General features: G+C 44.0%; 1 protein-coding gene across 1 annotated transcript in view; it reads left to right on the top strand.

Annotated features, from left to right (window-relative positions):
• Positions 1 to 4855: 4855 nt before the first annotated feature.
• The window catches only part of LOC132590555 (cyclic nucleotide-gated channel cone photoreceptor subunit alpha-like), a 40938-nt gene continuing 19580 nt past the window's right edge, over positions 4856 to 26213 (top strand). The window contains exon 1 of the mRNA XM_060263487.1: positions 4856 to 4929. The gene's annotated coding sequence lies outside the window, so the exon portion shown is untranslated. The remainder of the gene's footprint in view (positions 4930 to 26213) is intronic.

Raw genomic sequence — 26213 nt, 5'->3', positions numbered from 1 at the left:
GGTTTCGCGACGGAAGTCGCCGGCTCTTTTGGGTGCTCCGGCGCTTCTTGTGCGAAATCCGCGCAGATCCTCCGGTGTGAAGCGGGTGGTCGCGCCACTTGAAGGTCAGTGCGAAAGCGCCCTGCGTTATATCAAATGTAAGTACCACTGAAAGGTTCAGCAGAAGTTCTGGAGATGGCACAGCACAGAGAATTTAATGGTTTGGAAAAACTATTGTTTTCCTGGTGCGAAACAACCTATGGGCAAGCGTGCCCCCCTCACCCAATTGAAGGCATACCTCGATAAAATAATTGGACAATTAACTACACTGCCCCAGGGCAGACCAAACGCTAGAGAATTAGAAATAGGCTGTGAGGCTTTTGCGAGATTTTTTGCAGACAAAATCACGTCGCTCCGCCAGGACTTGCCCATCACCTTAGACACAGTACATGAGCCCGAGGCCCCACGCCTGTCTTCTGATTTAACTCTGGATCATTTCGACCTGCTCAGCCTGGAGGAAGTTGACGGAATCCTCTCCTCTGCGCACCCTACAACTTGTGATTTGGACCCATGCCACTCCTGGCTAATTAAATCCTGCCTGAGGGAGCTAGATTGTCCTTTACGGGACATCATAAATAGATCCCTCTCGGAGGGGCGTTTTCCATCATCTCTGAAAGAGGCTTTGGTCCGACCCCTCTTGAAAAAAAGTACAGCAGACCCGGCCGAATTGGCAAACTACCGACCGGTCTCCAATTTACCATTTTTAGGTAAAATAATAGAGAGGGCAGTGGCGTTGCAGTTGCAGAGCTTTCTGGATGACGCTTCCATCCTAGACCCTTGCCAGTCCGGCTTTCACCCGGGCTATGGGACGGAGACAGTACTGGTCGCCCTGGTAGATGATCTCCAACGGCATCTGGATCGGGGCAGTGTGGCGGTGCTGATGCTGTTAGATCTGTCGGCCGCATTCGACACGGTCGACCATCGGCTACTGACCTGCTGCCTCGCCGACATAGGGGTGAGGGGGTCTGCCTTACAGTGGCTCTCCTCCTTCCTCGAGGATCGGGGACAAAGGGTGGCTATTGGGGGCGAGCGGTCCCGGAGGCGCACACTGGACTGTGGAGTGCCCCAGGGGGCAGTTCTCTCACCAATGTTATTCAATATCTATATGCGCCCTCTTGCCCAGATTGCCAGGAGATACGGACTTGGGTGCCATCAATATGCAGATGACACCCAACTCTATCTGCTGATGGACGGCCGGCCTGACTGCGTCCCTGAGAATTTAGACCGGGCCTTGCAGGACATGGCAACTTGGTTGAGGGAGAGCGGGCTGAAATTGAATCCAGCGAAGACAAAAGTCTTTTGTCTGGGTCGGGGCGCTCGGGAAGGGGAAATACCTCTTCCGGTCTTCGACGGGGCACCGCTGAAAGCGGCGCACCGGGTTAGGAGTCTGGGAGTTTTACTGGAGCCTTCATTATCAATGGAGGCCCAGATTGCAGCCACCGCCAAGTCAGCCTGCAATGTACCCGTAACCGGGCCTTCTCCTCTGTAGCCCCGAGCCTATGGAACCAACTTCCAGAGGAAATGCGGGCCCTGCGGGATCTTGAACAATTCCGCAGGGCCTGCAAGACCTTCCTCTTCCGACTGGCTTTCGCTGACGAAGAAAGAAATTGCTAATGATAACCGCCATCCTAAAAGAACAGTATTAGCACTTTTATTAACTTAATTAACTAATTTTTAAACCTAATCAGAATTTTAATGCTTAAATGTAATTTTGTGTTTTTTGCTTTCTTTGTATAATTGAAATTTGTATGATATTGTTAGCCGCCCTGAGTCTGCTTCGGCGGGGAGGGCGGGATACAAATAAAATTATCTAATCTAATCTAATCTAATATAATCTAATCTCGAGTCCTGCAGTAAAAAGGAAGCTGAAAATAATTTATTAATAAATTATGAGAGGCTGTACAGAGGAAAAAGACCCTCAATGAAATCCTACCAGTTTCTGAGGAATACAGAAAGTGCAGGTCATTTTATACTTAAAATGGCATCACTCATCATTATACAAAGCAGATTTTATTAGTTATGCAGATTAGCTATCTAGATATGATTGGTTAATTCAATATGCATGGAGATACCCCTTATGAATACTTCTGCTGACCAGTCCCTTGTGGTTTTGGCTAAAATTCCTTGGCTTGCAGGTTCAGTCCAGGATGCTTTCTTTGCTTTGTTTTTCTTCCTTGCCTCCCAAAATAGTCTGCTTCCAGGAAGCCCCAAACTTATTGCAGACACATCAGCTTGCAATGGCTCCTTTGAGATGTTAGCTACCTTCTCTAAGAGCATAGATGGCTTACCTTAACATCTTGTGTTAGGAAGCTACTGGAATTAAATAAACTCTAATAGAGTGTCTCTCATATTTCTAGTGTGCCTGTAAGTGCAAAATATGGTTCCTTGGTGTGCCTCTGGGCTAGTAGTACAAACTAAATATGCAGGTAAGTAGCCATGTCCATCAGCTTGATGCAGAGTCTTTGTCACTGGTGTGTTTCTAGTTGGGAAAAAAACCTGGTTGTGTGGAAGTTTGAAAGAAAGAACACACCATTGTCAATGGGGAATGTGAAGGAGAGACTCATTCATAATGAGTCATTAGAGTGAATGGATAAAACACAAGTGGATAATTTCAAAAGAAGTAAAATAAGAATGACATGGGAAGAAAAGTAAATGCTTCTTCAAGCAGAAAGCAAAATCCTGGAAAAATACATGAGGGTTTCAGTCCTTTCAAACAGAAAGCTTAAGTAGCTTGAGCATATTATTTGCTCCCACGGCCTGTTATATCTTTATGGCTGGATGCTTGCAACTCACAATATGAGAGACAGTTGAACTGTTTGCTGCAGAGCAGAGGAATGCTGTATTCAAGTCAATTTTCTGAAACAATATTGGAGGGGCCAGGAGTCTTTCCTCACTCTGAAAAGGGCCAGCTTGTAGTCACACGACGCACAGAGGGGCCCACAAGAAAATACTGCTGACTAACCCTGTCATGCCAGTTCCCCCATTAAATGCCAAAACCAGTGTGTTAAGATTCTTTTGTGGCCTGTTAGTGAGGGAAAATGAAAAACCCTTGCTCCAAGGAGTCCCGGAATTCCCCCACGTGAGCGTCTTAAAATGCCACCCCTTCAACAAACTGGACCTTATGAAACTGAGTTTTCAGATGGGATTCAGGAAGCAACAGGGAGTAGCTGCTGCTGGTTATATGAACAATGGAAAATGGAGCGCTACAATAAGTAGCAAATGGCAGAGAGGTCGAATAAATGTTTTGCCTCTGTCTTCACTGTGGAAGATGGGAAGGTGCTTGCTCACTCCAGAACTGCCAATTTCTAGAGGGATGTTGAAAGAACTGAGGTGGATTGAGGTGATAAGAGAGGAGGCTGTGACTGATGGACAAATTAAAAATTGACAGATTTCAGGGCCCAGATGGCATCCAAGAATTCTCTTAGCTTGGAGAAAAGATGATTGAGGGGTGACATGATAGATGTATACAAAACTATGCATGGGATAAAGAAGGTAGAGAAAGAAGTACTTGTCTCCCTTTCTCACAATACAAGAACTTGTGGGCACCCAACAAAATTAATGAGCTGTAAGCACAGAACACATAAAAGGAAGTACTTCTTCACCCAAAGAGCAATTGACACATGGAATTCACTGCTACAAGAAGTGGTGGTAGCTACAAGTATAGACAGCTTCAAGTGATGACTGGATAAACATATGGAGCAGAGGTCCATCAGTGGCTGGCTATTAGCCACAAGGACAAGGTATAAATGAAACACTGTGTCTGGGGCAGTGATGCACTGATTCTTGGTGCCTGAGGGGCAACAGTGGGAGGGTTTCCGGAGTTCTGACCCCACAGGTGGACCTCCTGATGGCACCTAGGTTTTGACCACTGTGTGACACAGAGTGTTGGACTGGATGGGCCATGCTGACAAGTCAATTTTTTGAAAAACAGGAGGTTTACAGGAACCTGTATAAAGCTATTGCACATATATTGTTCAGATGTATGCATGTGATGTATGCATGTGATGCAAGCCCATGTTTGCAAACCTGACTACCATATAGGTTCCACCTCATCAAGAGTAAAAGCTGCATTTTTCCTTTTGAGTATACATCTGGGGAACAGACTAGTGATTTTTTCTGTGTCATGTGTGACTTGGCCATATAGCAAATGCTTAGTGGAGGGGGTAATTGTAGTCTGCCAAAATTCAGAAGCCAAGCTATCAAAAAGATTGTCAATGCCCCCTTCCGGGGTAGACCAGTTCTACCCTCTCCCCTAGCAATGTCCAGGAGGACGGAATTTTGCTTTTTGAACATGGAAGAAATTGCCACCCTCCAATAATATCGCCGCTCTGCGCTGTCTCTCTGGCCAGCGCCCTGGCCTCCTAAAGCAGATTAAGAGGTCGAGGAAGGAGGAAGGAAGGAGTTTAAAGACTCAGGGACAGAGGAGGCTGCGCGACCTCAGCGAGCGCTTGTCCCTCGCTTTGCCTCCCGCTTGGAGCTGTCCACGGCTGTTGGTGCTGAACAGGGGTGTCCTGCTGACCAAAACTCTTTCTTCAGCGAACAGAGACAGAGGGAAGCCTGACGGAGTTGCCGCTTTTCCCGGCACGACCGCTGGCGAGGCTGCGAGTTTTCCGAGAACCCAACTGAAGTGCTCCTGTCGAACGGGACCGCTGCGGAAAGAGGATCCGGAGCTGCAGTTGTGGGACCAGCGCGTCGCCAGGGAATTGGAAGCTCCGAAAAGCTGATCTTCGGGATGGAGCCAGCGGGAGGCGCTCTTTTGAGCCCAAATTGAGGGCTGCCCTTGGATTATACCACCCGCTTGCTCTCCGCTTTGGCGTCTGCTTCCCCGGCAAAGCTTCAGGAGGCCATGGTCACTCTGTCCCCAAGTCTGCGCACACTCAAGAAAAGCAGGTAGGAAACTTACTATCAACTCTCTTCTCTTGTTAAATGAGCCAGTGAGTTTCAGAGCATTAGGGTTTTGCTTTCTTGTGGACTTGCAAGTAATTACAAGTGCTGGGCAGTCATTTGAAGGTCCACTGGCTGAAAACATGAAGGGTATGTCGCCTTTCTCCTCTCAAAGGGAATCAGAAAGGAGTCTCTTGGGGTTCATATGTAATTTCTTTACATTAGCAGAGAAGGAAAGTAAAACAGCTCCAAAGCTCACTTTCAGTGCTTTGGGCTCAAGTTTAGGATACAGAGAGACATGAGAAATAAGAAAGTGCAAAATGGCTTTCTCTCCTTACTGAACAGACAAATTTCTTAGAATGAGGGCTGAAGGGCTTTCAGGTTAGAGGGCATGGTTTCCAGTCTAGTCTGAGCCTCAGTATCTTTCATTTTAGGCAGCAAGCAAGTTTTCCAAGCCATTCATTTGGTATGGTCAGAAACGTATCCAGAGCAAATCAATTGCTTGACATGTTGATCCCCGTAAAGACCTTAACAGGATAGTAAAACCCTAGCCCTGCTTCTCCTTTTAGCTGTTAGTCTTCCTCTGTAATCTTAATACAGCAGGCACTGGGGGCTGTCATATGGAGCTCAGAGCACCCACTGTCTTCTTCTCGGCATGAGGGAGGGCTGGTTCCATCAAAGCTTTTCTCTTCCTTCTGGTCTTAGCCTGGAGCAAGCCACTTGCAGCCTGCGACTAGGTCCAGCAAATATTTCAGGCTACTGATTGGGGCTCTTCTTGTTAATGGCACAGGTACCCTCTTGCCTAAAAAGTTCCATTGCACCTGCATCAATCTCTGATAAATGGGTTATGAATTCAGGGCCAGTTCTGATATTAATTTGATATTTTTTAAATCCTTCAAGGTACTCAGGGTGATGTACATACCCCCTTCTCGCATGAGAGTCAGTTTGGTGTGGTGATTAATCTAGGAGAACCGGGTTTGATTCCCCACTCCTTCACATGCACCTGCTGAGTGACCTTGGGTTAGTGACAGTTCTTGAAAGAGCTGCTCTCTCAAGAGCAGTTCTCAAAAGAGCTCTTTCAGCCCCACTTATCCCACAGGATGTCTATTGTGAGGAGAGAAAGGAAAAGGAAATTGTAAATTGCTGTGATACTCCGAGTGAAGGGCAGGGTGTAAATCCAATCTCCTCCTTTCCCTTCTCCTCTCCTTATGACAGCTCTCTGTGGTTGGTTGGGTTTACAGAGCTTGAGTGATTCAAGGTCACCCAGTGAGCTTCATTGCAGAAGAGAGTCAGAACCCAGGTCTCTCCATTGTACTCTGACTGTACTGTACTCTAACTGGCAGGGGCTCTTCAGAATCCCAGATAAAAGATCTTTCACATCTACCTAATCCTGTTAACTGAAGATGCTGGGGACTGAACCCAGGACTTTCTATATGCCAGGGAGATACTCCATGTCCCTTCTGTTTCGTTACACTCCAGTGCTCAAGGAGGAAATATGCAGATGAATGCACAGGACTATGCAAATAGGGGTTGACTCAGTTCTCAGTGACCCCTATTGATTTCTATGAGCCAGAGTAAACAAGCTACAGTCTGGGATGGAGTTGAAAGGAAGCAAGATATAGTCTCCCCACCTTTGGGCAGTGCGGTGGATCCAACATCCTCCAAGGAGCTTTCCTCCACCTTAAGTGGCTTTTCCTCTAGTGGAAGGCTCCTTAGGCTGGAGGAAGTCTTCAAACTTTGCTCAATTAAGCAGTAAGATATGAGGAGGAATCACCCCTCTGCTCCCAAGAGTCCCAACAAGGTGTGGCCCTTACTCTAACTCTGCTACGTATAAAAATGACAAACATTTTGCTTCTGTTGGTCTACCTGGTTTTTCATAAAGGTCCAGTGAGTCTGGTTTATCGACAGAACTCTGAAAATGGTCCTACCTTACATGTCTTCCTTCCCCACATGGTGTCTTTGATGAAGCAGAGATGAGGAGATGAGGGAACAACTCTGAACTCCATTATGAAGTTCTTTACTCAACTACTAATATGCAATCAGTCAGGGAAAACTCTTCCCATATCTCCCTGCCCCATAACTCTCATTAAAATTGCTGCTATTGTTGAGGAACACAACTTTTGCAGCCTTCTCCTTGCCCCTTTGCAGTCTTCAATGGAAGCAGCACATTCTCATGCTCCTTCTGCCCCCCTCACCTCCCCCTAATCTGTTTTGGAGAAGAAGTTGCTGCTGGAAGCTGATCACTGGAAGATAAACCTCTGCTTTGAACTGCCTGGGAAGACCTTTGTTCTTCCCTCCCCTCCAGTGCTTGATCTGAAGATGGAATGGTGGGAATATCAAGCTGCTTCTGCAATGGGCAGAGCAGCACCAGAGAAGAGAGGGTATGACTCACCAGTTCACTATGTGGCCTTGTGCAGCACTGAAGATGTCAACGGAGGTGATGGTAGGGAATTTGTCAACTACCTACTTATATCAGACACAGGTTAGATTTCAAAGAGTCATTTGTTTCCTTGAAATGAAAATGAGAAGTAACCCAAAGCAATCTATCTGTGTCTATCTTTCTCCCTCCTTTAGTCTCTCCCCATATGAACCCCATAGGAATATAAGATCAACAACACAACATCTTTTAGAAGTCCCCAGCCCCAGAGATGTCTGACTTGCTTCAACTAGGGGCAGGGCTTTTTTGGCCATGGTCCCTGCCTGGTGAAATGAGCTCTTCTTGGAGATCAGGGCCCCAGGGCACCTGCTGCAGTTTCACAGGGCCTATAAAACAGAGTTCTTCTGCCAGGCCTTCAGTTGAGGTGGCAGACGTCATCCTTTATTAGGCCTGCCCCCTTCTGGTGATCTTGAGATTTGATGGACCTCTGGACCAATGTGTCATAACTGTCAAGACAGAGTTTTTAAGTCTTGAGTTTTAGCTGTTTTATATTGCAATTTTAATCTTGTTTTTAATTGTTTAACTTCTGATGGAACCTGCTCTGAGCCTGCTTTGTGGGAAGTGTGGGATATAAGTCAAACAAAATAAATACATAAATAAATTGGAAATGTACAAAAATGCATCACTGAACTTGGAACAGAACATCCCCAAATGTCTCTGTGTGTCAAAAATTATGCAGTAGTGTTACCTGCTTGACCTGGGGCAATGCCAGTACAATGAATGTGTTTGCCTCAAGCAATATTGACTCTATCACACACTGCCTTTAACTCTGCAGTTCACCCTCAGCTTAAGCAACTAACTTACAATGACCTGAGCAGAGTTATATATTTCCAAGCCCCCTGACATCAGTGGATTTAGAACAGTATGACTCTGCTTAGGATGGCATTGTTGCTACTTCAGGAAGGCTTGCAAATACTTGGAAATCTGTGGACAACCAACATGAAATGTCTGTGTTTTGTTCCATCTGGGTTCTTGGTGAAGAATTCATGTGAACAGCTTGTAATAACTGCAGACTGAATCTTAGTTTTCTGCCACTTGCGCTGCTTAAGAAAGTCTGCAGTAGTGTGGCAAATGGGGGGGGGGGTCTGTACTTGTGTGAGACTGGCCCCATGACTGGCTTGCAAGCAGTACTTTTTGAGCCCAGACTGCAATAATCCAACAGGCTTACTATAAATGCAAGGCTGTGGAAAATGAATCTTACATAGCAGGTTCACATGCACAACCCACTCTGTCCATGTTGCCATAAGTCATCTGTGACTTGACGGCACTTTCCATTGCCAATGAGAGATAAGAACATAAGAGAAGCCATGTTGGATCAGGCCAATGGCTCATTCAGTCCAACACAGTGGCCAAAACCTGGATAAGGGACCCACAACACATACACCTGAAAGTCACACCTCACAACACATACACAACTGGAAGCCTACTGGCAACAACAAACACAGAGTGGTGTGAAGAAATGGCACTGGATACACAATCTGAAAGAATCAAGGTGACCCCCAGAGTAGGAAGGAAATCCTTGGAATAATTTCACCTCAAAGCAAATCTCATCGTTTTCAATGGTTCAAACAAGAAGAAGAAGATTCAGGTGGGTAGCTGTATTGATCTGAAGCAACAGAACCAAGTTGGAGTCCAATGGCTTGTAATAACTGCAACAACAACCAACAAAGTTTAATTCTGGGTACATGCTTTCATGTGCAGAATTAAGCTTTGTTGGCCCTCTGGCTGCCTTTGGTTAACCTACTGTGGAGATGGCAGAACTCCTAGAGAAAGAAAGGTTTGAAGGGCTCAGGAAAGAAAAAAGAAGGGATTTAGGAAGATGGGGGTCATAGTAGAACAATGGGAAGGATGAAAAGAGAAAGACAGTAGGACAGAAGAGGGGCGGGGGTCTGAGATGGGACAGGGAAACTATGATGGCAGATCTGGGAGCTGCAGAGATGGACTGAAGTTCACATTATTGAGCAGAATAATAATCCTGGATCAAGCCTGTAGGAGACTTTTCACTACTGACCCTTTTTTTACTCCCTGCTTTGGGATTCTCAGAGCAAGCTAGCTATTATTATAAGTATAACAAATTCTCAAAAGATCAGGGCCAAAGCATACCTGTTTTGCTTTTTTAATCAAGTTAATAAGGAATAGTATATTCAGAACTGGTCAAGGTTGCTTTCACAAGCTGAATGCAAACCTGTTTTTATGTTTAGACAACATTTGTGTCAACACTCACGACTTCCATCATCCCACTTCTACTGTTGGTGGATTTGGTCATAAATGTCTATTATTTAGCTCCATATAAAGCATAAGGATTGAAATTCCTACTCCTAGTGACATTGTACACATTGTGGTGTGTTAGCAAGCATATCTTAACAAATAGACATTTCAATTCTATGACCATTCCCATCCACAGCACCGAAGAACATTTTCATGCATTTCCCATTTCCCTTCATAAAACCAATGGGAAATCCCCACCCCTTGCAATACTAGGATTATCAGTATGAGCAGTCAGAGATGCTAACCTTGGCAATCTGGTAGAAAACATCATGCTGTCAGTGCTCTCTTATGTCTCTGCCTCCCCATTCTCCCACCAAGTGCCAGCTGTAAGTGGCTTACATCCTTCTCTTTCATTTAATCTCTGTGAAGAAAGTTAGGCTAATATATGTGACTGGTCCAAGGTCACCCACCCAGCAACCTTCCATGAGAGTAAGATTTGAACCTGGATCTCCCAGATCTTAGGCCACCACTACACTACGCTGAATCATGGCCTTCATAGCAGTCTTCTCTTGTTTTGCCTATAGCACGTGGTCCCTCTTGACCTTGAGTATCTTGTGGTTCTATAGTACACTCTCTCACCTGCCCTTTCAGGCCTTAATGCCCTATTTCCTCTGTATTTTCTTTCTGGTCTCACCCTCCAGCTTCTCCTTCTTGATCCGTGGTCAGCTCTGCACATTTCCTTCAGTCTTTTAGCCTTTTGATGCCCTATTTCCTGGGACAAGGCAGGGTTTATTCTATGCCCCAACTGCATGTAGTTCTCTGCTCCTGGATTTTCTGAAATGGAAAGAGAATGAGAAAGAGGGAAACAGAAAGAGATACAGAATGAGACAATCAGGAAGGAAGGAAGGAAGGAAGGAAGGAAGGAAGGAAGGAAGGAAGAAAGAAAGAAAGAAAGAAAGAAAGAAAGAAAGAAAGAAAGGAAGGAAGAAAGGAAGAAAGGAAGAAAGGAAGAAAGGAAGAAAGGAAGAAAGGAAGAAAGGAAGGAAGGAAGGAAGGAAGAAAGGAAGGAAGGAAGGAAGAAAGGAAGAAAGGAAGAAAGGAAGAAAGGAAGGAAGGAAGGAAGGAAGGAAGGAAGGAAGGAAGGAAGGAAGAAAGGAAGAAAGGAAGAAAGGAAGAAAGGAAGAAAGGAAGAAAGGAAGAAAGGAAGGAAGGAAGGAAGGAAGGAAGAAAGGAAGGAAGGAAGGAAGGAAGAAAGGAAGAAAGGAAGAAAGGAAGGAAGGAAGGAAGGAAGGAAGGAAGGAAGGAAGGAAGGAAGGAAGGAAGAAAGAAAGAAAGAAAGAAAGAAAGGAAGGAAGAAAGGAAGGAAGAAAGGAAGGAAGGAAGGAAGGAAGGAAGGAAGGAAGGAAGGAAGGAAGGAAGGAAGGAAGAAAGGAAGAAAGGAAGAAAGGAAGAAAGGAAGAAAGGAAGAAAAGTTTGAGGTGAATGAGAAAAAAGAAGGGAATAAGTGCATTCTGGTCCGAAGTTTTGGGGGCCTGTGGGGAAGACAAGTGCCTGTGGCCCCCTTCTGCCCACATCAGCCCCTTTGTGTTTTCTTCCTTTCCCCCCACCCACCTGTGTTGCAGCCATTTGACTGTGCATCCTTCTCCCTCTCACAAGTCCTCTCATTGTCTTTGCACACAGCCACTTGCATTACGTTTATGCCCAGTCTCCAACAGCACTGGTTAGTGTGTGCAGCTACTGTGGCTTCCAGGAGTGCTGCTGCTGTGCATCACCCACATGTACTTCCCCGTTAGGATCGTCTACATCTGACAGGAGAGCTGTGGGCAGGGATATGGGGTGGCCCATAATACTAGCTGTAACACCACATCACTTCTGGTTTTAAAAAAAGAACAGAAGTGACACAGATAACTCTAGAGATATCTTATGTCACTTCCATTTTTTTCAAACTGGAACTGACATGGCACTACAGCTGGTACTCCCAGCCCAGCAATGGGCAACGGGAGGGATCCCCCACCACACCAGGAAATCTCATGAAACCACCTGACACTGCCTTATACTCAGGGCTTTTTTAGTAGAAAAAACCCAGCAGGAACTCATTTGCAGATTAGGCCACACCCCCTGATGTCACTATAGTTTCACACAGGGCCTTTTTGTAGGAAAAGCCCAGCAGGAACTCATTTGTATATTAGGCCACACTCTCTACTGTCAAGCCAGCTGGAACTGTGTTCCTGTGCGTTCCTGCTCCAAAAAAGCCCTGCTTATACTGAATCAGACCCTTGGTCCATCAAAGCCAGTATTGTCTACTCAGACTGGCAGAGGCTCTCCAGGGTCTCAGGCAGAGGTCTTTCACATCATCTCCTGCCAGATCTTTGAACTGGAGACGGTGTGGATTGAACCTGGGGTCTTCTGCATTCCAAGTAGATGCTCTGCCACTGAGCCACAGACCCTCCCTAAATTGAACAATGCTGGGAACCTGGAAGCATGGCTGGTGGAGTGCTTGCAAGTGAATGGGCGGGGAAAGGCACAGGGACAGGTACTAGGGGAAGTGCCCTGGTGAAGTGTCAGTGACTGTGGGGCCATGCCAGAATCCCTGGGTTCCGACAGCTGCTCCACCTCAGGTAGAAATGCCAACTCTAGTTGGGAAATTCCTGGAAATTTGGGGGGGGGAGGAAGCCTGGTGAGGTTGGGGTTCGGGGAGGGGAGTGTCTTTAGAGGGATATAATGCCATACAGCTCACACTCCAAAGCTCTCATTGCCTCCAGGGGAATTGATCTCTATAGTCTGGGAATCAGTTGTAATTCTGGAAGATTTCCAGGCCCCACCTGGAAGTTGGCTACTGAAGCGTTGTGCCAAAAGAAATTGACTTTTTGCATTTGCATTGTTTAGAGCACTGGTTCCAGGTTGTATTTACTGGTAAGGTGCAGCTTCTGCCGCAATTAGGAGAACCACTTGTGCCCAGTGAATGAAACTGGCTATTGCCTTTGCATTTAGTATATGGAGCACTGGTTCCAGAAAAGTGATTAATTGTCAGATGAAGGATTGACTGAAACACAGCCCATTTTACCTAGGAAATGTGTCACTTTAATTCTGAAGCTTCTTCTATTCTGAAGGAAATTGTCTGCACCTGTTGGGTACTTCTCTACTGAAGAAAAATGGAATTTTTCATCTATTGTGGACTTTATATCCTTAAATGAACTGAGACTGAATTTGTAATATTATTTGATATACTGTTGTGAATAATATCAATATTGGAATTGTTAATGAATTTAGAAATATATTGTTACATGGTATACAATATATGGAAGTGCATTGAATTGTTGTATTTAGTATTTTTGACATGGTTATCTCCACGCTCCCACCTGGAAGTTGGCAACCTAACCTTAGGGTATACTGACACCAGTCCTGAGTAAGTGTACTCTCCCTCCCAAGGATTCAGGGGACAAGATTTCCTAATCTGTATTTGAATACTGAGACTCCCTTCCCCCACCACAAGTGAAACTAGGGTTGCCAACTCTAGGTGAGACAGTACCTGGAGATTTTGTAGCATGGGGAGGTGGGGGTGGAGCCTGTGGTAGGTCTTCAGCAGAGTATAATGCCATAGAGCCCACCTCCCCAAATAGTCATTTTTTCCCAGTTGAGCTGATTTCTGTCATCTTGAGATCAATTGAAATCAATAGTGGGATATCTCCAGGACTCGCCTGGAGGTTGGCATGCCTTTGAAACTGAGGGCTCACCACTGCATCATAATTCTTGTGATCAGAATTTGCCCTCCTTGACAAGAGGATTGTTGACCCTGTAAAAACTGTTGTAGGATTGGCTTCTGTTTGTGTTATGGTATGCTCAGGGTTCATGGAGGTTCTAACACAGAATGGCTGATCCCAAACTGTAATGCTGTATCCAGTGATAAGCTGACCATATAGGTTGGAATGAGGTCCAGAGCAGAAACTTAATAGAGTCAATATATCCAGCTGTCCTTCAATTTGTCTGGAAGCTTTGTACCTCTTGGCCTGCCTAGTTCAATATGAAAAGACTTATCTCCATTTGGGAGTCCTCCTGAATGCTGCCTCCTGCAGAGCTTGTCTTGAATGGACTGTTCTAGAAATCTAGTCATGGCATAGAAGCCTTATTCAAGGGATGGTTCTCTAGGATGGTTAGGACTGCCAAGTGCCTGTTAGAAATGGGAAATCCCCCGTTTCCTGTTTTCCACCACTGCCATTTGCAGCTGGCAGGAGAAAAATGTTTTAAAAAGTGTTGCCAGGTGATGGTGTGGTATCACTTCCTTGTTTTACCACACAGTTTTCAGTGATTCCCATAGAGCTGCAATTCTACTTCTGGATTTTTCCTGGAAGTGATATCATACTGTCACTGACCCCCCTCCACCCCATGTCTCTACAACCTGCTAAGAGTACCCTAAGAGTGGGTGAAAGACAAAATTGATCTGGCAAATAGGACCCAAGCCATGAGAATCCTGGAGATTGTTGTATCATCCAAAAGGGACCAGAAGCTCTGTACAGAAGCTACTGTTATGGATGAGAAAAGACAAAAGAAGATTTGGAAAAGGAATGGGGAAGCCTGCACAAAGAACTAGAGGGAGAACTGAGGACCTGTTCTGTGATTTACCAGGCTGCCTGCTGGGAGACAGTGAACTAACAAATGAGAGACACTTTTGACATGGGCAATTTGGTGTGAGGGGGTTCCATCACAATAATCTTCCTTTTGGTGTTTGTTTTGTAATATTATGGAATGGCTTATACATGTAAACACAGGTATTTATAATACCATGCCACTTAGCAAGGTAGAGTTGGTTGTGCATTTCTACAGTTTTTTCTTCCTCCATGGTCCCAATACCACTGTGACTTAGCAAAGTAGACCTTTCCAGCTGGAAAAAAGATCTTCAGGGTGCAAGTTTTTAAAGTTTGTTGAGCAGTATAGTTCATACCACTATTTTAAATACAGTTCAACATGAGTTAATGTCTTTGACTAGTCAAATAATCAGTGTTGTAATAGAGGATTATAGAAATTGATGGGAAGCAGATGCTCAGACTGGAAGACCCAAGTTCAAATCCATGCTCTACCAAGGAAGCACATTAGGAGACCTCAGGTTTGTCAATCTCTCTCATCCTAAACCACTGTACAAGGTGGGGGCTGTACCTGGATAAAAATGGAGGGAGAAAATGATGTTGTAGACTGCTTTGGATCTCCACTGGGAAGAAAAGGAGGTATAAGGATTGAAATAAATAAAGTGCTAAAGTCATAACTACGAGTAGCATCTTTTTGTGCACCTTTCTTTTCTTCTGGCTGGAGAAACGAGACAGTGGTTTTATTCTGTAGAATCTGTGTTAGAACATCAAGACACTAAGTCCTTTACAGTACTGAATAACTCACCCTGCTGTATCCAGAATAGGCACTGCTATGGGTCTTGCTACTACTCTGAGCAGAGGTCCTTGTGTGGAATTTGTGCCCAAAACGTTGTTCATTTACTTGCCTAATTCATACCTTGGCTTTCTACCTGACAAGCAATCAAAGCAACTTAGATCATTCTCCCCTCCTCTCTTTTATCCTTTGTAGAGAAGAGTTTTTACCACACTGCTTTGATTAATGTTCCTCAGCCCTTTGAACAGGGCTGGAGTCAGTATACCCTGAGGTGGGGCAGGTGCTGGTGCCCAAGGCTTCTGGCATGGCCCACTGTTGTTGGTTTCCCTCTCAGTTATTTGCTAGCACTCACCAGTCTCCCAGGCAATGTTCTCTCTAATCTTTCCCCCCTACTGAGCAGAGTGGTTCACATCCTCAGCAGAATATAACTGCTGTAATTTTAAAATGGGCAATGGGCAGTGCAAGACCCTGCATGGATCCAGATTGCTGCTGAGTGGGGCTTCCTGTGTTATTGAGCAGCCACCACACATACACACTGTTCCCAGGTATACTTACTGCCCAGTGCCACTGGGAAAAGGGCTCCAGGCAGCGGTGAGCTTGGGCAGTGGGAAGGTTCACAAGTGGGCAGAGGAAAGACACACAGGCACACGGGAGGCATATGGGTCTGGTGATAAGTAGAAGAGAGGAAGGGGGTAGGGTTGCCAGCCTCCAGATAGGGCCTGGAGGTCACCTGCTTTTACAAGTGATCTTCTGCTGGTAGAAATCAGTTTGCCTGGAGAAAATGGCTGCTTTGAAGGGTGGGCTCTATGGCATTATACCATGCTGAGGCCCCTCACCTCCCTGAAACCCACCCTCTCCCAGATCCACCCTCAAACAGGGCCTGAAACTAGGTGATTGCCTAGGGCACCAGCCTTCTGGGGGTGCCAAATTGGGTACCCCCATGTGACTTGGTGACATTATCAGTGCGCGAGAGGGGCTGCCAGAAGTTAGCTTTGCCTAGGGTGCCAGACAGTCTAGGGCTGGTCCTGCCCCCAAAGTCTCCAGGTATTTTCTAACACAGACCTGGCAACCCTAGGCAGGGGCCCTGAGAAGTCTCTTGCAGGGTCACCAGAAAAGCTACCTGTGCAAGTGCTCCTCCAGCCTTTGGTTGTTAGTGCTGGTATCACCAGCTGGCTGGTTCAGGTGGTGGAATCAGCAGGTTAATGCAACAGCTGCCATGCTGGGTATGGTTGGAGAATTTGGCTCTGCACTGAATGGCACTTCTGCACTGTTTGCCATGTTATAATAATAATGTTATTAACCTTTTGTTAGTTACTTTAAGAAAAGATTATACTGTAATCTGCACAAGGTCTTTTAAAGTGCTCCAGACCCCTTAGGCACAACTATAAAGAATTAAGTTACAAGTCAAACTTGTCATTTATATATTATAATGTACACCACCCTGACCCCTACTACTACTACTACTACCACTGCAGCAGCAACAACAACAACAACAACTACTACTACTACTTTCTTCCATTGTCTGTTTGTTCTGACACTGAGTCATTGTGTAGTTATTTGGAGCCTGGAACTCTTTTAGCCCTCTTTTAGCCACTCTGTCAAGAGCTGAACTGATCACATGCTTTCTTTCTGCCACATGAAGGGCTGGCTTGCCCACTAGACAAACTAGGTGGTTGCCTAGGGTGCTGGGAGGGTGAGGGTGCCGAATCACTGAGTCATGTAAAGGTGCCCAATTCGGCACCCCCAGAAGGCCAGCGCTCTAAGCAATTGGCAGTTTGCCTAGTGGAAGGGCCAGCCCTGCTCAGATCCTATGCTAACCACTATACCACGCTGGCCTTCCAAAAGACAAATGCCCCTCCTTATGTTTGGCACAGAAGACGAATGTGGCAGGGCAGGTTATCTCTTGGAGACTGAAGTTTGCACTTGCATTACGTGAGCCATGTCTGAAATGACCTGGAGAAAATGCTCAAGAGTTTTCATTGACCTACAATGAAAAGCTATAAAAAGTGTGGTTAAATAAATGTCCAATGGCAATCTCACAAAGTCTTAACATCCCAGGGCTCAAACTGAGCCTGGAGCCAACAGATGAGTTGTGAAGTCTGAGCTGCTACTGTTGACTTTCTGGAGAGAGAGCTTCATCACACATTTAAGTGTTTCAGGGACCTGAATTCATATGTCTTCAGCATGCTTCCACAATATTACTCTTCTATGATTACCCTTGAATAGGGCAAATACTTCACTTTGTGCCGTTATCAGTATCAGTTCTCAATGAGAAGATGATCTGTGCTTCATACCGAATAGCTGAATATCAATAGAACAGGAGTTCATGGATATTTTGGTTCTGGAAATCAGGTAACTCCAGACTAATAAATAATGTTGTTATGCAAAGAGATCAAGTCATGATGATCCATCCTTTTACAAGGCTAAAATCATTGACTTCAAGGCAAGGTAGCTAAAGTTCTGGCCAGCTTTGATTGATGTTATTCCTGACAGTTCCTAGCAATTCTAAGCAGGGTTGACCTCAATGGGCTTAGAAGGATATAATTCTGTTTATGACTCCATTGTAAGTATCCTGTTTGCAATCTGCTTTAATTTCTGCCACAGTTGGAAAGCATGCCAGGCATTTTTTTTTTCTGGCTAAGTGATCAATGCTGTTTCACTTCTGTCTTTTTCCAGTAATGCTTAATGCTTACAATCTATGCAATATGTTCAATGGAAGATTCTTCTAAGGTTGCTAAATAGTACATTTCCTACAAACCACAGAATCATTGGGACTGGGGTGGGATGAAGTGAGATAATTTTCGATACAAGAAGAATAGCATCAAGCATGACAAGGAGCAGAAACAGGGAACTGACCAAAAGTAGGAGAAACTTCTATCCAGTGGCTTAACCTCTCTCAGAACGGGCATGATTTATTACGGAGCAGACGTCTTCAGAGAAATATGTAACCTGTATGGCCACTCTATCATGGTAGATTTCTATTTAAGGTATTAATAAAAAGGCCATTTCTGCTAAACACAAGAGTCCTTTGAAAAATAAGCAACATACTGTCCAAAATAATCTCCCATGAATCTTTCATTTTAAACATCTTGTATCCTTTGTTCATCATAAACTTGTGTAATATTCTGTGGACAAACTGGGGTACCCAGACATACAGGCAGAACCTATCTATTTAGTCTGTCTAGTATTACATGAAACAGAGCTGGCACTGGGAAGGAAGGTTGTTTTGGCAATTGGTTTTCCACCACATATGATTTCCCCCTCTGCCTGCCCTATAGAACTCATCCTTTAAGTTCCGGGAACATGAAAAGAGACTGACAAACTGCAAAAGAGCCCAGCTGCATTCCTAGGGTTCCACTAGTTGCTTGTGTGTTTGTGTCAAGTGCTTCAAGTTGTTTCTGATTTATGGTAATCCTATAAATTAATGACCTCCAAAATGTCCTATCATTAACAGCCTTCCCCAAATCTTGCAGACTGAAGGCTGTGGCTTCCTTCATTTAGTCAATCAATCTCATATTGGGTCTTCCTCGTTTCTTGCTGTCTCCAGTTTTTCCTAACATTATTGTCTTTTCTAGTGACTCTTGTGTTCTCCTAACGCAATCAAAGTATAATAGCCTCATTTGACAGACAGGTTAGGTTCAGCTTCTCCATAAGAGTGCCCAATGGGAGCTGATGGGATGTTGGTGAGGGAGATGGTTGAAAACAGCAGTTAGTTGAGTTGGGGGTAAGTCTGGCTGAGTGAACCTGTGGAGAAGAGCAGCTTAAAACAGAGACTGATTCTGCAGTAGTTGTTGCTCAGCCCCTGGGCTTCTGCTTTCGTCAGATGAAGTGATCAATTTCCCATAAGTTGCTGCACAGCTGCAATTTCCCTCACATCTACTTGATCACTAAAAAACAAGATCAAGTAGATGTGAGGGAAACTGAAGAGAGCTGTGGGTCAAAATGTGCCTGCACAGCAACTGGTGGGGAAATGATTGCTTGATCCAACAAAAGCAGAAGCCCAGGGGTGGAGCAGCAGCGACTGCAGAATCGTCAGACAGTGAAAAGGAATAATTTGTAACGAAGGATCCCAAATGCTGGAATAAGGAAACAGTTCAAAAGTGAAAAGAAACATTATAACCAATGTTCCCTCTAGGCTGATTTAGTGTGAGCAAGCTCACAGTTTAATTAGCCTCCGGCTCACAGATTTTTCCTTATCTCAAGAAGGATGACCCCAGAGCAAACTAATTTATGCAGCAGCCAAATCACTCATTCACAGCTTCAATGCCAGTAGAATTCTTGCTCATAAGATACTAAAAGGTATTGATTATAACCTCTGCATGATCTACTCTAATATTATGTTTAAGCCAGAAATAAAAGTTAATTCATTGTTTGTTTACTCTGTGAGCTGGCTGTCTCTGGAAAAGAAGCATACAGATGTGTAAGCTAAGATCTTACTCTATATTTTAGGAAATGAATAAATAAATGGTGGCACCATGTGAATGAAGCAGTGTTTGAGTCCCCATCCTCAATAGCTCTGTGCAGTGTTTGAGTGAGGGGTGCTTATTTTAAGGGGAACTGGGCTGTGACTGAGAGAGAGGACCTGGGATGTGAAATGATCATGGCTCTCTGAATACTTTAGAAGAGGCAAGACAGGTAATGATGTGTGGCTGCCTGACCTACCTGTAACTCTATGACAGAGAGGTTGTGGGGGGTGGAAGGCACTTTGTGTAAGTGAGAAAGTTGTCACACCTCAATTTGGACATTTTAGCTTCTGGGGAGAGTTTAGACATGAATTGATCTAGAACCCTCTTGTCTTTTTGATGTTGGTCCATGGTATTCATAAAACTCTCCTCCAAAACCACATTTCAAATAAATAAACTTTCTTCCTGTCAGCTTTCTTCATTGCCCAGCTTTCACACACATATATCCAGCTTTCCTTATGCTATGTTCCGCACACCAATTGAATAGATAGGGAAACAAACTTATATTTGGGTAATACTTTTGCCAACTGGAAACCATTCTGTTTCTTCATATTCTGCCCTAAGAGTAGCCACTTGTCCAGAATACAGGTTGTACATCAAAACAATCAGATACTGTGGCGCACCCATTTCTTTTACAACCAATGATAGCTTTTCATGATCCACACAATCAAAAACTTTGCAGTAGTCTATGCAACACAAGTAGATTTTCTTCTGGAATTCTCTTGTATATGCCAATAATCAATGTAAATTTGCAATATGATCTCTAGTGCCTCTTCCTTGAACACCTAGCATTTTTCATTTCAAGTATGTTGTAAAATTTTGAGCATCACTTAGGTGACAGATCAAGATGAGTATCTGTGTTAGTCTGTCTGTAGCAGTAGAAAAGAACAAGAATCCAGTAACACCTTAAAGACTAACAAAATATGTGGCAGGTTAGGAGCTTTGTGGGTCACTGCTCACTTCTTCAGATAAGGTATCTGGTAGTCTTTATGGTGCTACTGGACTCTTGCTCTTTTCCACATTTACTCATGTTAGAAATTATTGCAATGGGTCTGATAATTGTTGCAGTCTTTCTTTTTTTGGAATTGGAATATAGATTGACTGTTTTCAGTCTGGGCCATTATTTTGTTTCCCATATCTGTTGGCATATTCTTGTTCAGATTTTGATGGATTCTGTTTCTGTGGCTTGAAATAGCTTTGCCATTTCTACTCCTTTGCTTTGCTATTTCTACTCCAGTCTACTCCTAGTGACTTGTTTCTCCCAATTGCTTTGAGTTCAAGTTTCACTTCACTTTCTAAAATTGCAGGTTCTTTTTCAAAAGAGTCTTCTTTGAAGGAATCTGTCATACTATCATCTCTTTTGTATAGTTCTTCAGTGTATTGTTCCCATCTTTATTTTGTCTTGTTCAGTTAATGTGCTTACTTGTTGATCTTTCAGCATGCCTAACCTTGCTCCTGGATAGCCCCAGCTAACCTGATGTCATTGGATTTTGGAAGCTAAGCAGGGTCGACCTGGCTAGTATTTGGATGGGTGACCTCCAAGGAATACCAGGAACGTGATGCAGAGGCAGGCAATGGCAAATCACTTCTGAATGTCTCTTGCCTTGAAAACCCTAAAGGGTTGCTACAAGTTAGCTGTGACTTTTAAAAATTTTTTAAGATTTATTTCAGTGTAGTTTAGTTCATAATTTCAAAACAGGACTAGAAAAACAATGAACAATAACATTAATTAAATAACAATGGGAATCACAACAAGGAATATGCAAGATTAAGCTAGAAACAACTGGGGAGGGGGAAAGCCAGGCAATTCAGGGAGGGGAAGAGAGACGAAGACAGGCAGGCCATGGGGAAGGTTCTAGTATGAAATGAACTGAGACTAAAGATGCATTATGACAGTTCCAAAGTTTGTGTGGGAATAACAGAGCCCCAACCTCACTAACTACGAAGCTCTCTTTATCGCGTGGGATTCATGCAGAATCCAGAGTCTCCTGTCCCCTAATTTTCAGCTCCTGCTCACACATCCAGGAGAGCGAACAGAACAATGATTGCCATTCCAGTTAGCTTTGACTTGATTTCATGGATTTCTTGGATCTTATGAGACACATGTCTTGTTCTTTCTTTTTTGTTGTTCTTTTCTTTTTCTTTACAGCAATTATTATAATAGGTCTCTTTGTCTCTGTGTGCCAGTCATGGCAACACTGCATTTTGGCTGGTTCTGTTTCTGTCTCCCTTTACCTTTTCAAAGCAGTTGCTTAATCCTGTCAAATCCCAACACTGGCCCTGATGTGAAATACTGCTGTCACATGTAAATAAACCTTCAACGTTTATGTTCTCCAAATATGAATCCAATGTCCCCAAAGTATATGTCTTCTCACACTTAGAGAGCAAATACTTAAATTGGGTGGCCTCTGAACACAATATTTCTTACTAGGTGACAATAGATATGTGCTTCTATGCATGCTCACTTTATAGAAAATGTACTGGGCAGGACTGGTAAGAGAGGGATCAGATAAGTTATCTGTTAGTCTTTAAGGTGGTACTGGACTCCTGCTCTTTTCTACATTTACTCATGTGAGAAATTAATACAATGGTCTGATAATTGCAGCAATCTTTAACATCTCTCTCCCCCCCCTCCCCCAGAACTGGAATATATATTGTTTTCAGTCAAACTACTAGGACAGCAGAGAAGGGAAATGGAAGAGAACAAGCAAAGATTAAAGGATTAAATTGTATAAATAGTGCCTGATATTCTATAAATAACATCACCCTATACTCTGTTTTGAAGTCTTGCTAGCTTGATCATCAGGCAAATCAAGATGAGTAAACATTTAAACACTTACACATTTATTCTTGAAAAAGCTAGTTGTCTTAAATGCCTCATGTCTATTTAAAATTGCTATATATTTTAATCTGCAATTTGGTGGTGGGACTGGACTACTTCATTGGGGTTTTAAAGGAGGATTCCCACTTCAGATTTATTAAACTTTTTAAAAATTCTCCACCCCCATGGAATTCAAAAGAAGTTAGAACCATATCTGCACACACACGCCAGCTGGCATATTTGAAAAGAGAGGTTGCATTTACTTCCCATCTAGTACTCCATTTTTTTAAAAGGTGTGAGGGCTGAAGTCTGTTCATATCACACCCTTTGTCCTATCAATCTGGGCTGATTGTTATTAGAGACAATTCCCATTTTAGAGTGTGAACTTGGATAGGAAAAGTACCTGAGTTTCAATAGCAATAGCTTTCTTATGGCAGCATTGCCTAGCCACACAGCTGGATTTCCTAGCCGCACAGCAAATGTACCTGCAAAGGTCATGGCTTGGTTGTGATGGGCTACACCATGCAAAATGATCAGCTGACCCATTGCAAGAAAGATGTGGCAGTAGAGTCACATGACACCCTTTTTTTGTACTGTAGATCAACATGTGAATGAATGAGGTCTGAGTTCAAATTCCTCTTTAGCCCACTCAATGACCATGTTTTTTAGCCCCATTGACTTGATATAATTGTTCGCAGGATTTACATGTAGACCTTTCTGTAGCACCACTCTTTTTCAAAGAGACCTTGGCTCTTGTTTTCCAACAAGGGGAGGGACGGTGGCTCAGTGGCAGAGCATCTGCTTGGGAAGCAGAAGGTCCCAGGTTCAATCCCCGGCATCTCCAAAAAAGGGTCCAGGCAAATAGGTGTGAAAAACCTCAGCTTGAGACCCTGGAGAGCCGCTGCCAGTCTGAGAAGACAATACTGACTTTGATGGACCAAAGGTCTGATTCAGTATAAGGCAGCTTCATATGTTCAACAGCTCAGCTGAAGATTTTGGAGAAAGACTGCCCTCAGGCTGGATAGCTGTGATCTCAGTTAGTACCTCTGCTGCCTGTTATTTGCATTTCAGTTGGCTTTCCTTTAATGACTGTGTTCCTTTAAGGAATGTGTGTTCAGATACAACCAAGGCAAATACATATTTGTAAAATACTTCACTGGTATTTTCTGGGTATGTTTGGGTCTCCAGATGGTATCAGGGATTTTCTGGGGTACTGGTAAATAGGTCCTGAAAATTCTGGAAATAATTAGGATTACCTGGAGTATCGGGAGCCTGTGTTTGAAGACTTCTGGGACTGTTTTTCCCCCTCTCTGCCTCCCTCCAAAGTGTATAGTATTCCTAGGCTTGGTATTAGCTTGCCAGGTTGCTTTGTATTAGATTACACCCCTTTAAATTGCTTTTGTTGACTCTGCAGAATTGTGTTTTTTGCTTGAGTTGTTTCATGTTAGATTTGCATTTTAATGGTGTATTCTGGGGTTTGACATTGTTTTAAATTCTCAGTTATATATTGTTTTTATTCTCTAATTTTACATATGCTAGATTTGCAAGAGTGTTTCTATTTGATTTGATGATTCTCTGGTTGTACACCGATGTGGCTTCTTGGGTTTTGTATCCCCCAATAGAAAGCTGGGAATTTAGAAAACTTTCTTAAACTATCATTGCAATACTACATTGATATATTGACATTTTAGGACCTTTTGGGGGGAAATGGTGTGTGTGTGTGCTGTGATGCCAGCAATGACAACACCAATAATGATAGTATCCTCCCTTGAAAATCCTCATAATCTTAGGCATGTTTGGAAGAAAATAAACTGACTCCACAACTAGGAAAATGCACAGGGGTGGCAGAAGTACAGAACAGCCTTGTTTCATATGAACATATGAAGCTGCCTTATACTGAATCAGACCCTTGGTCCATCAAAGTCAGTATTGTCTTCTCAGACTGGCAGCGGCTCTCCAGGGTCTCAAGCTGAGGTTTTTCACACCTATTTGCCTGGACCCTTTTTTGGAGATGCCAGGGATTGAACCTGGGACCTTCTGCTTCCCAAGCAGATGCTCTACCACTGAGCCACCGTCCTTCCCCAATGCCAATGCTTGTCCTCTTCTCCTCTGGAATAATTTTCTTTGGCCTCCTTTTCAAAATTCAGACTCAGTAATGTAAGCTTTTGTCCTTGTCGCGATATACTGTATATCAGGGGTCCCCAACCACCTGGCTGTGGACCAGTACCGGTCCGTGGCCTGCTAGCAACTGGGCCGTGGAGTGAGGCAGAGCAGCCACGGACTAAAGAGGCAGCACGGCCTCACTCTAAGGCTGCCTCCCCTTGCAAGGTTCCGGGTCGGCAGAAGGGGCGGTGCTGCTGTGACCTTAGCCTACCCCTCATTTATAGACCTCCACCGATCAGAAGAAGAAGAAGATATTGGGTTTATATCCCGACCTCCACTCCGAAGAGTCTCAGAGCGGCTCACAATCTCCTTTACCTTCCTCCCCCACAACAGACACCCTGTGAGGTGGGTAGGGCTGGAGATTGCTCTCACAGCAGCTGCTCTTTCAAGGACAACCTCTGCCAGAGCTATGGCTGACCCAAGGCCATGCTAGCAGGTGCAAGTGGAGGAGTGGGGAATCAAACCCGGTTCTCCCAGATAAGAGTCCGCACACTTAACCACTACACCAAACTGGCTGATTGATGGGGGTCTTTAAATGGGAGGGGAGGCAGAAACAGCCCCAGTATTCCCCCCTTTTAAAGACCCCCATGGGGGTCAGGGATGTGGCATAGGCGTGGGGGCAGCCTGGGGTGGCAAAACCCCCAGCATCGCCTTGCCCCCTGGTCCGTGGAAAAATTGTCTTCCACAAAACCGGTCCCTGGTGCCAAAAGGTTGGGGGCCACTGCTGTATATGATACATCTGGGCAGCCTACTTTCAGGCTGGCTGTTTGGTGGTGGGGGAGTGAGGGAAAACATCACTAGGTTGGATGAACCCTGAAGGTTTTACAGTACTTGTTCATGATGTAAAGCATCTCCCTTCCTTGTTCATCAGCAGGCAATTTGTTCCATGTTCTAAAATTACAGTTAACACAGAGTCAGAAGGCTACCATCCTCATGGTGGCACGTTTCATGTGAGGGATGTGGAATGTAATGAAAAAGTTGACAGATCTTCTTTCAGAACAACATACCTGGGGAATAATCTATACATGGGACAGGAAGAGACTAATGGGAAAAGGGGTTTAAACTTCATTGTATGAGAACACTGAATGTGAATGTCTTAGTGGAAGAGTTTACATTTATCATCTATACAGTCTCAGATTTAACCCCTGACGCCTGTGGCTGAGAAAGGTCTCTTTCTAGGACTCGTGGATTGGCATGATCTTGCAGTCCTTATGAACTGGTTCTAGCTTGAGGAATGTTTTGTGAATATAATTTTAGATGTTGTTTTATGCCCCTGAAAAAGTTTGGAAAGGTTTGTTTTAATATTGGTTTCTATATTTTTAATGATTTTATTTTATTGTTTTGACTTTATTTTTTTGTTTTATTGCGCTACTTTTAACGTAAAATTCTTTGTGATGAAAATTCTCTAAACAGACAAATGAACATTAAGGAAACTTTCCCTTCTCATAATTTATAATAGCCTGTTGTCTTCCCAAGCTTAAGGCCTGACATTCACTGTTGGTCAGCATCAGAAACAGGGATAAAATGAGAAATGGCATGACATGTTATATAGGTGTATTTGATGAAGTAACTTTAAAACTGTGTACGTATTAACTGTTCTCAAGAGGCTTTCAGCTTATGGTAACCCTAAGAATTAATATTCCCTAAAAAAATCCTGTTATTAATAGCCTTGCTCAGGTCTTTCAATCTGTGGGCCTTCAGGGCTCCTTTTATTGAGTCAATCCATCTCATGTTGAGTCCTCCTCTTTTCTTTCTGCCTTCAACTTTTCTTAGAATTTTAAGAACATCTTTTAAGAATGAAGGCTGGTGGAACTTGGCATTATTT

This window comes from Heteronotia binoei, unplaced genomic scaffold, assembly GCF_032191835.1.
Source record: "Heteronotia binoei isolate CCM8104 ecotype False Entrance Well unplaced genomic scaffold, APGP_CSIRO_Hbin_v1 ptg000294l, whole genome shotgun sequence".
Classification (NCBI taxonomy): domain Eukaryota; kingdom Metazoa; phylum Chordata; class Lepidosauria; order Squamata; family Gekkonidae; genus Heteronotia; species Heteronotia binoei.
Note: the sequence above shows the minus strand (reverse complement) of the source record. Positions and strands in the feature narration are given on the sequence as shown.